This window comes from Vanellus vanellus (genome assembly GCF_965231255.1).
Source record: "Vanellus vanellus genome assembly, contig: HAP1_SCAFFOLD_105, whole genome shotgun sequence".
Lineage (NCBI taxonomy): Eukaryota > Metazoa > Chordata > Aves > Charadriiformes > Charadriidae > Vanellus > Vanellus vanellus.
In genome coordinates this window covers 1-15,272 of record NW_028128366.1, presented here as the reverse complement: position 1 = coordinate 15,272, position 15,272 = coordinate 1, and the positions used below count along the sequence as shown (strand labels likewise).

The 15,272-nt window shown below is 51.8% G+C and overlaps 1 long non-coding RNA gene across 1 annotated transcript; it reads right to left on the bottom strand.

Annotated features, from left to right (window-relative positions):
- Positions 1 to 1,766: 1,766 nt before the first annotated feature.
- On the bottom strand, positions 1,767 to 4,025 carry LOC309684510. The gene is made up of 4 exons (XR_014270300.1): positions 3,871 to 4,025; positions 3,125 to 3,205; positions 2,582 to 2,677; positions 1,767 to 2,100 (listed from the first exon to the last, which is right to left on the bottom strand). It is a non-coding gene; the product is annotated as an uncharacterized lncRNA (long non-coding RNA).
- Between the last annotated feature and the right edge of the window lie 11,247 nt (positions 4,026 to 15,272).

Sequence of the window (15,272 nt, the reverse complement as noted above, 5' to 3'; positions counted from 1 at the left end):
TGTATCCTTGGAGGATTCCCCATTTGTCTCCCCAGACCCTGCGGTTTATATTTCCTGACTCGGTGAGGGTGCAGGATTATGCCCGAGTGGATTACACTGTCTGGGATATTTCCCTCTGGTGGTGCCATAGCGAAGTCTCTGTCGCCAATTTGTGATGTCCGGCGCTCAACGTCACGGGAAGAGTGGTGGGATGGGACTCGGGGCATTTTGTTTGTTAAGGGCCATTTGGTTTTGGTTGTTCTGTGCCATCTTGAGATAAGCCCGGGCTGAGCTGTTTTGCAGCTCCCCCCAAGTTCTCTCTGCACAGCCAAGGCACGGCGGGGATGGAGCTGAGTGGGATGGCAGCTCCCTGCCTCTCACCTCTTGTGCTCTGAAACCGGCTTGGCTGGCTGCTCCCATACAGGGAGGTGTTGGCATCACGAAGCCCGCACTAAAGCGGGGTGGGGGCAGTTGGTTAGCAAAGCCAAAGTGGTTATTAATGGTTATTAACAGCACACTAATTACGCCCATGTAACTGGGAAGCTCAGATGCCCCCTAAGCACCCCCCCGGTGCTTCTCTAGCCAGGCGAGTGCTGAACGTCCCCCCCGCAGGAGAGGAGAGCACCTCTGAGGTGGGTGTAAGGGCATCACCCAACAGGGAGAGGACCAAGATGGGGCTTGGGTGTCCCTTGGGGTGGCCGGGTGGCGGGGTAGGGCTGCTGGGGGCTGCCACGATGAGGGACACTCCCACACCTTTCTCCATGGCTCCCAGAGCTCTGCTCCCTCCCTCCCTCCCACCCATCCAGTGCCACCAGAGAGGTGGTGTCCCCCCTCCTGGGGCGGGCAGGGGCTGTGCCACCCCATCTAACACCTCAGCGCACCAAAGCACCGCACTGGGGGAGGGACTCTGTGCCTGGTAGCCCCGTGCTCCCCAGCACTGTAAGGATGGGGCTGAGCCCCCACCACGGCCACCCTGTGCGCAAGGACCATGTCACGGGGCACATGGCAGCGTGCCAAGTGTGCAAAGCTGGAGGAGGAACATCTCCTCCAGCCGCGCTGAGGGCAGCAACAGTGTCACTCGCACTGTGGCTCTACCCACGCTCTCCTGGCAGCACAGGAAAGCGCAAGCTCGTCACCTCCCAAAGGCCACTTCCTAACGAGAAGCGAGGCCCAGCTCCTGCACAACACGGCTGGCCCAAAGCGGGCTGATTCTGCCCCCTGGGGTGGTCTCAGGGGAGCTGGTGGGCACATATGGACATGCCGAAGGGCCAGAGCCCACCCTGTGACGCTGTAGGCAGAGGGGATAGTGGTACCTGGACAATGTCCCCACCGCCTCACACACGGAGGCTTTCAGCAGTCACAGCCACCCGGGCGCTGCCAAGGGGGCAGCAGGGGCTCCCCACGGGGGGTTTACAGAGCACAGAGAGCGTCCGTACACCACTAACCCCTCTCCAGGGGCGGATTTTCGGGATGCTGCTTGCTCATCTTACCGCTGAACAACTCCCCGATTGCCCCTTCAGCACGTTGTGACCATCGCTTCGTGGCTTTTGTGCTCCGATACTCATCCTGGCTCCAATCCTCTTCCTGGGGGATTGTGAGGGAGCAAAAGACCACATCGCTACATCCAACTTTTTTTTCAGTTAAATAAAAAAAAAAGAATAAATCACCCTCTGTCATTATCAGGTAGAGTTTCGTTCCAGTCAGGCTCTTTTTATTAAAATAAATATTTAAATTATATAAAGAAATAAATATTTCTCTTTTCACATTAAATAACTCCCTGGAGACAGAAAAAAAAAAAAAACAACCACCCAGAGTTACTGTCTCCAAAATAAGGAGGGTGGGAGGGGAATAAACCATCTTAACTTCTACTTCATAACCTAAAGAGGAAAATTCGTCTAAGAAATGTAACTAAAGCTCTAAGAAATGTAACTAAGCTCTAAGAAATGTAACTAAGCTCTAAGAAATGTAACTAAGCTCTAAGAAATGTAACTAAGCTCTAAGAAATGTAACTAAGCTCTAAGAAAAGTGACTAAGATAAGAACTCTAATTGTCCACGTGTCACAGCAGCTGTTGATGGATTATCTCCCACACCATCTTCTTGCGCAAGTATGGCATGTGAGTCTGAAAAGAGAAGAGAAATCCATTAAATAACGACATCACGGCAGAAAGAGGCGGAAAACACGCATAAACGCCCAGCGGAGTCCTTAATAGGATGTTCCCTTTAAGAACTGTCAGCCATTTGGGTACAACACCCCACGTGGCTCCTAAGAGGGTGACACGACAACCCAACAAAACCAGATTGACTTGACCGCGCGACAGCTTACAAGCACGCTAACAAAAGACCGGTATAAAATAAAAATAAGCAGCGGCAGTATCTTGCCCAAGAGGAATCTCACCGGCAGCAGCTCCCAAAGGCGGGGATGGAGAACCACAGCTCTGCCCTGCCCAGGCCACTTGGAAGTTCTGACCCCAGCAACTACGCACCGAAACGGGGCACAAAACCTCAGTCCCTGCCCCAGACACAATTAAGAGCTGCTGCGTAACCTCCCTGGCTCCTGTCCCTGCGCGAAAGGGGCTGGAGGGGTTTATGACCTTCACTCACCTGGGTAAAGTTGAACGGTTTCTCTCTGGAGATGTAATCTGCGTATTTGCACATAAAGACGACGCAGTCGCTTCCGTTCAGCTGCTGAGGGATCTCCTAAGGAATGCAAAGAAGATGGAGGATTTCCCTCTGTATCAAAAGAAAAGCAACTTGGAAGTAGCGCACATTACCCACACCGACACTGCGCTCACCGCACACTCCTGACCCTACTTGCGTAATCCCGAATACCCACTCCCGCCCACGAGGAACAGACCCAGTTCACTGCGCACCATCCCTCCCCTCTGCCTCCCGGACTCGGACACTACGATCCAAATTCTTGGCAGGCCCAGAAGGGGCAGCAGCCCTCCTCCCTGCGAGGCCTCTCGAGGTTCGCACGGCGTCTTTCTCAAGTGACCTTTCTTAAATCCAGTCTGTAGGGACCGCTTTTTACTATTAACTCCTCGAGAAACATCAGCTCAACCCTTTGCTTTGTCACGTGCCAGGATCTGGGCCCCAAAGAAGCACTGACAGTTCCCATTTCAAACCCAAGTGGTGCTCACGTACACGTGGCTCCATGCTGTGAAGAGTCCACTCCGAAACATTCAGCTCCAGGTTTCTTTTTTCCCGGCTTTTTGCAGGTATTGGCTGGTTAAAACAAAAGGGAAAAACAGAAATCCCTTTTCATCTCTGTAATTTAGGCCAACAACAAAATAAAGCGGCTGAAGGATCACAGGAAGACGGACGGCAGGACGGGAAAATGTCAGAGGATCCTCACAGCAGCTGATTTAAGGCTGATTTGGGAGGAAAAATCCCAATCTGAAACTTACAAACATGGGGAGAGGCTGTGAGCTAATGGTCAAGAACGAGGCCAACAATTCCAACAGAGACTTCCACACAAACCTAAGTTCATTGCTTCGGAGAGGTCAAAAAACCCCAAATTACATGTTATCAGAGGACCAAGAGACAAACCAAGCAAGGAACCGTAATGCCATAATTCCACCGGGTGCCTTGATCCCACACCCTGGGCTCCGACTAACAAAGTCGGCACACGTGTGCCACGGGGCTATGGCGTATTTGGCTGTGCCTATCACGGGAAGGTGGCAGAATCCAGGCACCCCAGACCCTGGGTGGAGGGGACGCTGTGACACCAGATAAGCAGTCAATGCCAGACAACTCGCAGCAAGCAACTCCAGGATTCCTGGTTGGTTATCTACAAGCCATGTGAAAACTTGCAGTCGCCTTACAGCGACTAAATCTAAAAACCCTCTCCTCATTCACACCATAAAAGCAGTGACGGAGCGGTTACTTACAGCAAAGTCTGACAAATTTCATCCCCTTTCTGTGCCAGTGAGTTCAAGTATGTGATGGTCTTCTTTCTGACATCTATGACCTGTTATTAAAAGGTGACTGTGAGACAAAGCACAACCTTGTGCCGCACACCCACCAACACCTAAATGACTTCTCTTGCCAGTTTTTTCTCCCCATCCAACTCCAGAGAAAAAGCCCGTGGAACTCACAGCTAGTGTCCAGTGCACTCACAAGTTCACAGGCATGAAGATGATGTCCTGCTTGAAGACATCCACACTCCTGGTCCACCTCCTGACTGCTTCATAGCCCCCCGATGTTAGTTTGGGATAAAAGAAGGTACTGAAAGCGTGGACCGCTGGATACCCTTCCTTCTTGCCTCTTTCCATCAGCAGACCCATGTAGAAATTAACGACCTGTACCATAAAGAGTAACCATGAGGTGTAAAAATAAGACGCTGGCTTTCCCAACGAAAAATACAGCACCACGTCTTTTCTGGCCACCCTTAAGCACGCAGCGGAGAGAACTCCAGCCTCAGCTGTCAGCTTTTGTTCCCAGAATTTCACACGGGGTTACATCGGCAGTTTGATCAAAACACCTGCCCCCCACGCCAATAACACGAACTAACTCCTGGAAGCTGCGTCATACAAGAAGTAAAGGAACTTCCAGAAACACTCGACCCTTCAATACCTCAAGTAAGAACTGTACAGAGATTTCTAGGCTCTGCAGCGGAGGTCGTCAAAGAACGTTGATGAGACTTCTGTACACGGCGGAGGGGTATTTTTCAATAAAGGCTGAATGAGACTGTCCCTGTGCTGCAGCTGGTTTTACCTCATCATTTAGCCAGCAAAGGTTCCTGAGCGTGCAGATGTCCTCACGAGTGACCTTTAGTTTGAAGGCACTGCTCATGATCTCATCTGGCTCACCTCTGCCAAATGCGGCACTGACCTCTCTCTCCATGGCCTGAAAGGAACAATTCAATGGGGAAGGACTTGTGAAACAGAGCACGGAGCACGCTGACCTGGGGGCAGCTTTCCACTGAAACACGGCCTGTAAATTCAGCTCAGGTGACAAAGCAACTGCCTTCGACGGTTTCTTGGCTCAGTGAGCGATAGCGCTTTTGCCTTGCTTGCTTGGTTTCAGCATCCCAACTTTGAACTTTAGAGCCCAAGCTTGCTGCCATTTCTTTTCACCAAGGAAGTTGGGATAAAACCCGTAAACTTAGCAAACACGCTAAAGCAGCTGAAAATGGAACACAAGTCTGGCAAACTCCTTTCCCACGTGCTCCCGCGGCCCTCGCAATACCCAGGTTTAAGCCAACCCCAGCGGGCATCCTCTGTACTGAGGCAGCTAAGTCAGGAGCCTGAAAGAGTGTGAAGGTGGGGGACTTCAAAGGGAACGGCAAAGGGGGAAACTGAGGCAGCTACACTGGAGTCAGGCAATGGGGAGTCCAGGTTGTACACGCAACTGGTCGCAATTTGCACGTTCCCATCTAAGTCTGCTTAAGGAATGCAAATAAATCAGTATGTCTGGTAGTATAAAATACTCTGATCTGCAATAGCATCTTCTTGCTTGAATCTGGGTGAGCAAAATAAGAAAAACACCCGTTTTCCCTTGTACCCAGCATCAACTCCGCAGACTTTGTAAACTCTGCATTTGCTCGCCCTTTCCAAGTCCATCCTCAACAGGCAGGAAAAGGCGGGGGGAGCTCAATTAGACTGCAACTCCGAAGAATAAAAGCAGCCAAAATTCATACAAGCAGGGGAAACTGAACTCCCACTCCCCGGTGGTCGGCACCATGGACCAGCACAAGCTGATCTTTCAGGTTCTATCACCACAGTAGGACAAGAGGCACATCCAATATAACTGGATGAGTCGAGTAAGCACTGCTCTGGAGACTGGTGTTCAACCTGGACTCATTTTTTGTCCTGGTAACAGAAGGCCCACAAACCCTCAGGGCAGCACAACTGAAGGAGCGCTGGAGCACACGAAATCCTTCAAACCAGCTTTAGTGCTGACCCTCGCACTGTGAAGTCACAGCCACAGACACTCGCTAACAGGTTCAATGCAAGTTCTTCAGATTTCAAAAAGCCTCAAGAACCACCTAGAATAAGAGGAGTTCCCTGCAGCTCTGTTGCAGCCTTCTGTTTTGTGTAACAAACTGTTGGCTACGGTACCTCTGTGAGCGGAGGAAAGCGTTCCGCTGTTTTTCCCAAGCTTGGCACTTTCTTTCCTTCCACATTGAGGCTGGCTGACTTTTTGGACTGCACACGTGTTGGGTGTCCTCGGAATAACGCATGTTCTGAGATTTCAATGCCACGCTGCCTCTATTAGACAAATGGACGTTAAGCTAGCAATCAAGCACAGATTTGTTTGCTCGGGGATAGGACAGAAAATCTTGCTTATATAGGGAACTGGAAGGGTTTTTGTATACACATCCAACCAGCAAACCCCAGAGTTACTTTTTATTGACGACTGCATTCCAACTGTGCACCCATGGAGTGCTGCACTCAGAGGCAAGAGAGGCAGAAAGCTCGTTTGGCTTGGGCTAGCGTTAAGAACCCCAGCAAAGCCTCCACGTGTAGGTATCAAGTTGAGAGCGAGATTACTATTTCTGATTTCCATTATTAAAATTTTATTTTTGACCTCAATCCTGACCAGAGGTGAAAGTCAAAGAGATGTACTTCCCATCCCAGCAAACAAGATAAGACTAAAGACACCCCAGTCCAGCTTTGCAGGTCAACTAAGGCTGTGCGCTAAAGATTTTGAGGCTATACCCAACACATGAAAGGGGAAGAATCAAAACGGTATAGTGTAGCGTGCTCCTAATAGTCCAGAAACAAAATTAACGGCAGCGTAAAACACTTTGCAACAGCGCTACTCATCAAATAATGCTCCCACTTTCCTGGGAAAAAAACAACCTGGGCAAATACAGATATTGTTGAGTAAGTCATGTGAAGTGGAGAGTGCTGAAGTTTCTGATCACAAATAGCTGTATTTTCCTTGTGAATAACACAAGCTTACCCCTGCGATGGTTTGTTTCACTGCTCCTTCCTCTTCCTGAGAGTTTTCTTCTGGTGTGCAGTACCTGCCAGGAGAGGGAGAGAGAGAAGTGAGCTGTGTAACCGTCCTGTCCCATGGAATTCTCAGGAATTCACCTTCTGGACAAGAAAGGCTTTTTCAAGGCTTATTCTGACTACAGCCCCGGTTGCGCACATCAACATGTGACAATATCGCCTCAACTTCCAGCACTGTTCTTTCTTAGCAGCAAGACTGGGATAGAATGAAGAGCTGGGAGCTCTGGAATTATTTTTTTTTTCATCTACTTGTACAAGACTCCTTTTCTTTCTCTTTATCAGTTGCATTATTTGGAAAACAGGGAAGCAACCAGCACTTCCTCTATCGAGTGCTTTGTGATCTACTGCTGATAAACACTGCACGCTGGGTGTTCTACTGCAAGGTGTAACAGGAACATCTGCAACTAGACTTGCATCCAAACAGAGTGAGCTTCGGGAAACTAAGACCAGCACACTGAATTCCAAATGGGACAGCGACAGGATGTTTACTTGCCTTCTACAGGCCAGTCAAGAGAGTGACTATCCCCATTTGGAGAGGATTGTCATTCAAACCACGCAGACTCTGAAGAGCAAACAAATACACAGACATTGAAGTTGTCCAGATATATGTCCCTGCTTCAAAAACACAAATTCGCATTGTCACCAAAAGACCCCTTTTTTTCAGGAGGGAGACCTACACCAGACTCTCACGGTATTCTACGCTCATTGTGCTTTAACGGCTTTCAGTCCAGCATGGTAAGAGGAGATATCACAAGCTTTGTCAAATCGTTTCAGTTAGTAGCTAAATCCGAAAAAAAAAAAGGCAAGAAAATGTCCCTTTTACTTGAACGCATGAGTTATTTTCTCTCCATCTCTCCCCTCCAGCTTAGGGGAACCACTGACACTTTAAGCACACAACAGTGCCGCACAGCTAAATATAGCGCTAGTGTTTAAAGCAGGGAGAAGAACAGGGACAGAATTAGCTACAAAACAGGACTGCCGCAACTGAACCTCTCTCTGCTCCCATCTACGCTTTCTCCTCTCTCATGTAAGGGCAGGTCACTGCAGAAAGATGCGTGCATCTTACCGCCGTACAAAATCTCTCCCTCTAGCTGCACCTACTGCCCCCAAAACCCGTTTCCCTCAACACCACAAAGCCCTCAGAACTCACAGTCCTGCCAGCTCAGACAGCCAACACCAATGAGGCCACTGGCCTCTCAAACCCAACCGCACGCTGCCTTTTTCCCCCTCCTAGTCAAACCCCACGCATCCTCTAAGTCCCAAAAACTGCCTCAAGTCCCACCAGGCTTTACAAGCTCTCTCATCCTTATGCTCAGGATGCGAGTTTCCAAGCGAAAGAAATGAAATGTCAGCTCGTTGATGGCTCGGCAGAACGACTCACAAACCAAAACGGATTCTGCAAATCCAAGGACAACTTGGTACGGCCACCACTCGCACCCTTACTGGCTTTCTTCCCACAGCAAACACCACACCAGCACAACCCTCTTTGTCACGCAGCACGGCTCTCGCATGGGAGCTGTGTTGGAGATGCACCTGGCTTGCGAGCAATTCCGGAGCCGCAAGCTAGCTACTCCTCTTTCACAGCACTGAGACGATCAAATACCATTTGTCATCTTCGGGACTCTACCAGCGGCTGAGAGACACACTCACGCAGAGCCAAAAGAAACAAGAACCATCATTAAAAGAGACTCTACCTGATCGTATCACCTCTCTGCGACCACTGCGGGCAGCAAACATCTATACATTCAACACCTGCACAGAGAAGCAGTAGTAAGAAAACAAGAAGTCGACTTTCAATCACCATCAGAAAGACACAGCTCTCAATTTCTGGGTGATAAATAAAAAACCCCAAAACTTTTAATGATGACTGTATGGTCAGGAGGTTTGAATTCTGGCAAGCACTTTGAACATCATCTGCCAGTGTATAGGAAATGCCCTGTTCCGATTTGAAGTCTACCTACAAAGTGGAACGGATTGGAACCATGGGGATACTCACCGGTCCTTAGTGTTGGACGTGGACAGACATCTCCTCTGTGTTTTGGTTCTTCTACGTGACTCACAGTCATCACTGGTTCCTTGGAGGAGGCTTGAACGCTTTGGGGCAGGAAAAAAACAACAGAGGAGAATCACAATTTTTATATGTGGGGCATTTGTTATCAGTGCGTACCAATTCACGGTGGCTTTTTGGGTTTTTCTTTAGAAAGAAAAAAATATTCTTTGCACATCCGACAAATATCTGCATCAACCTGAGGAGGCCACTTTACTCTGTGGGACAAGACAGAGTTCATTTCAACCAGCCTTGACCAATTCTGCTCAATCTATTTGTTAAAGATCATGCTGACAGTGAGAATGGCAATGTCCACAACATCCATACTGCTGGGACATTTTACTTCAGACCCGCCCTGCTCTGACCTCAGGGACTATATGCTCTGTAGCAGTTGGAGTGCATTAGACCCGTTCCCCAGGAACCTTCTCTAGTTTAGCTTCCTCTGAAAAGAATCTCTTTCTCATGCTCCAGATCTGCTCCAAAATATGAGCCAAACCACAATAAGCAACGACTGGGAGATTAGATGCCCAAAGCAGAGTCTTGACCCGCTCTCAAATGCGGTGCACTTAAACTCAGTGCACCCAAAATTACATGAGAAAATGTTTTCTGTATCATTTTCATGGTATGGATTTTCATCTGAAGTGGCGGATTCTGGCGCAGCGCGCTCCTTAGTGGGCGGCCTCAGTGGTAAGAAGCTGTCTGGAGCAGCTTTGATGCTCTGTTTGCCGTTCCGGCTTGTGCTGAAAACATCAACGGCAAAAGAAATCGTATCCAGAGAACATTTAAATATGCACCTCCACCACCAACTACTTTGTCAAGCACGTACACCGATGACGATGGAGACAGACACGAGATGTTCGTGACTTTCAGATGAAGACCTGCTGTCTTCAACTGGCTAATGGGGAAGTACAGAGAAGTAAAAGTGAAAATCACAACAACTGCCTTGAAGATACACTGTCGATTGTGTCCTCAGCCTCCTCTCAAGTTCAACACTTCCTCTTACCGCAGACCTTTAATCTCTAGCTAGTCTCCTGCACCAATTAAGCAGCTGGGTTTAAAGAAGAAGTTTAAAATTGGTTCTTCGGGGAGGAAGCAGCTGGAGACCTCCCTTACCATAGGCAGTAAACCTTTCGGGGAAGAAGTCAAAGAAAACGGAAAGATTTTTACCTCAGACGTGGAATTCTCTTGTGAGGACGGGACAGTGTTTCCTTCGTCAGGTGAGCATGGGTTCCACACGGCATTTGAGCTACGAGAGAAGAGCATAAGGTATCAGTAACTCTCAAAGGAAACTGAAGAGGTTCATGAGTTTACAGTAACGAGCTTCACCAAAGATAAATTCTCATTTTCTCTCTCACATCATCGTATTATTTGTGTTATGTCACTTGAGGACATTTTCGGGTTTTCACACTGGCAGCTACAGCAAGTTGTGCGCACAAGGTATTGCCAGTCAAAAACCTGAAATACAAAAGGCTTCTTGGGATCTACTACCTAAAAGGAGCCTTGAAAACAATCTACTTCTGGCAAGCTAACAGTGGACGGATCAGAACGGAAGGACTGCATCCAAGGCAGCTCTGGCACTGAGATGACAAGATAAACGCCCGGCCCCACTCCAGAAGCAATGCGAGGATGCAGGTAAGAAACAGAGGTCACGCTCAAGTCTTCCCAGATGCTGCCTCGTCCCGTGCCTGCAATAATCCGTACAGAACCCCAGGGGTAGGCTTGGACAGTACACAAGGTAGGGTGAAAATGAAACAAGTCGTATAACTTGATGTCAGCCTTACCAATTTGCAGCATTGATACATCGAGCGACGAAAATCGTGGTCTTTTAGTTGAAGGCTCAAAAGAAGTGGACCGAGGCTTAAAAGAAAACAAAAAAAAAAGTACCAACGTGAGTATAACTTGAATGTGAATCCAAGCAAACACACTTCCTGAGACTTAGTCAGCTCTGCTATGACTTGGGGACCATGACACGCTGGTTCACATTGCAGAAGAATGCAAATCTTTGCAGGACCTTTAACAGGTATGCTTTAATTTTTTAATACAGGCTCTCATACGTGAAGCGATTAAAAGAATACAAGCTTGTCACTCAGTAATCACTCAGTCAGCTCCTAAACATTCCAAAGTGTGATAGTTCAGCCCTTGAAAAATATATTTTGTACAAATCAGAGTTAATGACGCTCTCAGGAATGAAGAATTAGAGCCCGACAGTCTCTTAGCCCTCTTATCCCATGGGGCAATAAGAAAAATAGCACTACACCTTTGAACCAAACTAGGGAGTCAAGCAGTCGGTGGCTCATTTTTACAGAGCCAAAGTCTTACAGGAATCCTCTCCTGGGCTGGTGGCTAATGAGCAGAAAGAGGTTTATCCACAGGAAGTATGCAGTTTTTCTTGCCAGGTAGTGTATTTTGATTCCTTAACCACAAACTCGAGAAAGAGAATAACGCAGACTTGAGTAAGGCAAACCCAGCCCACATTAGAGCTGCCTGCTAGAAATGGAAAAGAACCACCTACAGCTGTACAGGCTCAGAGCAGGCTCAACCTCAAGATGCATTAGGGAGAGCTGCTTGCTCTCGCACCTTGCACAGACCCTAATATTTCAAACCCCTCGCTAACCTCTTCCGCAGACTCTGTGAATGGAGCATCTTTGCTGACGGAGGCCGCCGGGCGTTTGGTTGCCTTGGTCGGCAACTGCAGCACAGCAGAAACTTTCTCTTTCTGTTCAGAGATGGAATAATCTAAAAAACAAAGACAGGCCATATAAGAACATGATAGAAAACCAACAGAGGTACATTGCGAATACAGCCAGGAGGGAGCACACAGCTTTGATTTAAAATACTCTTTCTGCTGACACGCGCGGGCTCACCGCCAGAGACCTGGGCTATCTCCTGCTGGCAGTAAAAGTATTGTGTCCTGCCACAGTCACCGCAGATAACGTCATACAGAGGGCTAAGCCCCACCATACACCCTCAAGCCATTGGCTATAGGGATAGATAGCCACAAGGAAAGAACAGCTTGAAAAGCCACTGTTTCAGGAACAATGCCAGAGCACAAAAGTCAGACTTTTCGAAGGGACACAAAACCTCAGAAAAATCAGGCGTATTCAATACTTCTGTAATGTGCAATACCTGATGTTTTCTTTTTCGGCGGACTCTCGTCACCATCGTCCACAGGTATCCAAACGCTGAGGAAAGAACACACACAACAGCGTTTTGCAACCCTAGGGAAGCTCCCAAGAGGCTGACTTCCCTTCACAGGGCCCAAACTTCCAAAGTTACTTTTCCTATCCTGAAGGTCTCCCCCTCCAAGCGCCCCTGGGATCATCTCAGGCACACACACACCTAACTGCACCCCTCCTCAATACCCCCCAACCTCTCCCAGCCAACGACCGCTCTCAGAAAGCTAATTATCCCGCTGGAGCACATTAGGCCTCTTTTTCTCGTTCGGTTAATGCTCCCTAACATTTTACATTTGTTCCTATCGCCAAAAACTTAAGTTCATATGTAAAGTTTTCCTCAGGGAAAGCAGCACACCAGAGATTACTACGCCATCTAAGTTCATAAATCACTACACCGAGTTGCAAAGAAAAGTCTAAGTAGGACAGGAAATAAAAGGTGGGAAAGCAACAACTGCATACACCCACTTCAATCACTTACTGCTAAATCAGTGCTCGTCAATGAGTTCTTGAAATAATTCTTTGCTGCACCCTTTCTTACTAAGCATAAGTCCAAGTATTATATCAGTTGATAACAATGATAACATCTAGTAAAAATTTTTCCTTTGGGAATGGAGCACAAAGGTTGCTCCTAGGTGGGTTTTCCTCTATTTGTTTTTTTTTTTTTTTTCTTTCTTCTATTTGCCCCCCCAAAATGTCATGACAGACTCCAAGGATTCTTTGAAGAATTCTTTGGTCTTTCTTACACAAAGGAATTTCTTTTAAACTGTTATGCCCCGAAACCCTGCTGATATCATTGCTTCTGGACTACCTTCTCTCTGTATCAGGAGCACAAAGAAGTCCCTAAAAGCACCTTTCATACAACATCAAGAGTATTGGCTATTACTATGCTATTAAAAGTCAGGCAGAAAATATTGGGGGGTAGGCATTAGAGGGAAATATCTTCCCATAAAAATGCATTCTTACTCAGCATATTTGATACTTCAAAAGGCAAAATCTTTGTATCCTCCTGCTCAATTGTTAGCAGGAGCTAACTCCTTCTGAGCTGCTCTCCAGGCTCAAGGCTACGTCCTGAGAGAAGCGCAGTTTCAATACCTGACTGCGGTTACGGCAACTGTCTGTGAACAGAAATGCCGCTTTCTCCAGCTTTACCAGAGCACCCAGCACCTGGGAGACCATTGTTTTGTCCTTTTTTACCTTACCAGCCACTTGGAGGTTTAGAATCAGTTTGATGGCGAGAAAAGAAGAATTCTCTCTTGGGAAGTTGTAATAAGCTGCTCCCCGCTCCTTCACCACTCCAAGTCTCCACCCCCTCTTTTTTCCTTTTCAAGCCCCCGCTGTGCAGACAGAAAGCCAACGAGGGGGTGGCTTTGCCCACGGATTTGGGGGGAACATCTGGAAGCCACAGTCATCTCAGCATCACAGGGGAACAACTCTGACTGCGGCCCGGGGCGAGCCCACAGCGGCAGGAGCCACAGCCGCCGCACAGGGCCGGAAGGACGGGGCTGCCGGGCTGGGAGAGGGCGGGGGGGGACACGGAGCTGCCGGGGGCCCACCACGAGCCCCACCGCCCCGGAGGGGGGGCTCTGGGCGGGCAGAGGGGCCGAGCCCAGCCCAGGGGAGGGCAGCCAGAGCCAGGGGAACCCCAGAGCAAGACCCCACCCTGCACCCGAGCCCACAGAGCAACTAACGCCGCTCCCGCCCGAGGAGAGCCGGCCGAGGCGCCGGGCGGGCTCCCGCCAAGGAGGCCCCGGGGGTCCCGCAGGCCCCAGGCGGGGGGGGGGGAGAGAGGCGGGGGGGGGGGGGAGAGAGGCGGGGGGGGGGGGGAGAGAGGCGGGGGGGGGGGGGAGAGAGGCGGGGGGGGGGGGGAGAGAGGCGGGGGGGGGGGGGAGAGAGGCGGGGGGGGGGGGAGAGAGGCGGGGGGGGGGGGGAGAGAGGCGGGGGGGGGGGGGAGAGAGGCGGGGGGGGGGGGGAGAGAGGCGGGGGGGGGGGGGAGAGAGGCGGGGGGGGGGGGGAGAGAGGCGGGGGGGGGGGGGAGAGAGGCGGGGGGGGGGGGGAGAGAGGCGGGGGGGGGGGGGAGAGAGGCGGGGGGGGGGGGAGAGAGGCGGGGGGGGGGGAGAGAGGCGGGGGGGGGGGGAGAGAGGCGGGGGGGGGGGAGAGAGGCGGGGGGGGGGGAGAGAGGCGGGGGGGGGGGGAGAGAGGCGGGGGGGGGGGGAGAGAGGCGGGGGGGGGGGGAGAGAGGCGGGGGGGGGGGAGAGAGGGCGGGGGGGGGAGAGAGGCGGGGGGGGGGGAGAGAGGCGGGGGGGGGGGGGAGAGAGGCGGGGGGGGGGGAGAGAGAGGCGGGGGGGGGGAGAGAGAGGCGGGGGGGGGGGGAGAGAGAGGCGGGGGGGGGAGAGAGGCGGGGGGGGGGGAGAGAGGCGGGGGGGGGGGAGAGAGGCGGGGGGGGGGGAGAGAGGCGGGGGGGGGAGAGAGGCGGGGGGGGGGGGAGAGAGGCGGGGGGGGGGGGAGAGAGGCGGGGGGGGGGGAGAGAGAGGCGGGGGGGGGAGAGAGAGGCGGGGGGGGGGGAGAGAGAGGCGGGGGGGGGGGGAGAGAGAGGCGGGGGGGGGGGAGAGAGAGGCGGGGGGGGGGAGAGAGAGGCGGGGGGGGGGGAGAGAGGCGGGGGGGGGGAGAGAGAGGGGGGGGGGAGAGAGAGGCGGGGGGGGGGGGAGAGAGAGGCGGGGGGGGGAGAGAGAGGCGGGGGGGGGGAGAGAGGCGGGGGGGGGGGGAGAGAGGCGGGGGGGGGGAGAGAGAGGCGGGGGGGGGGGAGAGAGAGGCGGGGGGGGAGAGAGAGGCGGGGGGGGGGGAGAGAGGCGGGGGGGGGGGGAGAGAGGCGGGGGGGGGGGGGAGAGAGTGCCGGGGCGATGCCTGGGGGCGGCCCTGAGGCGGCGGGGCGGCTCGCTGACCTGGGAGGGGCGGCCTCTTGCGCGGCGGCGGGGCCGGGAGCGGCGAGGACGGCGACGAGGGCCCCCAGCAGCCATTGCTACACAGGCCCCGGCCGGCCCCCGGCGGAAGTGCGGCCGACCCGCGCGCCCAGCGCCGCCTCCCCATTGGCTGCCGCCGCCGAGTTCCGG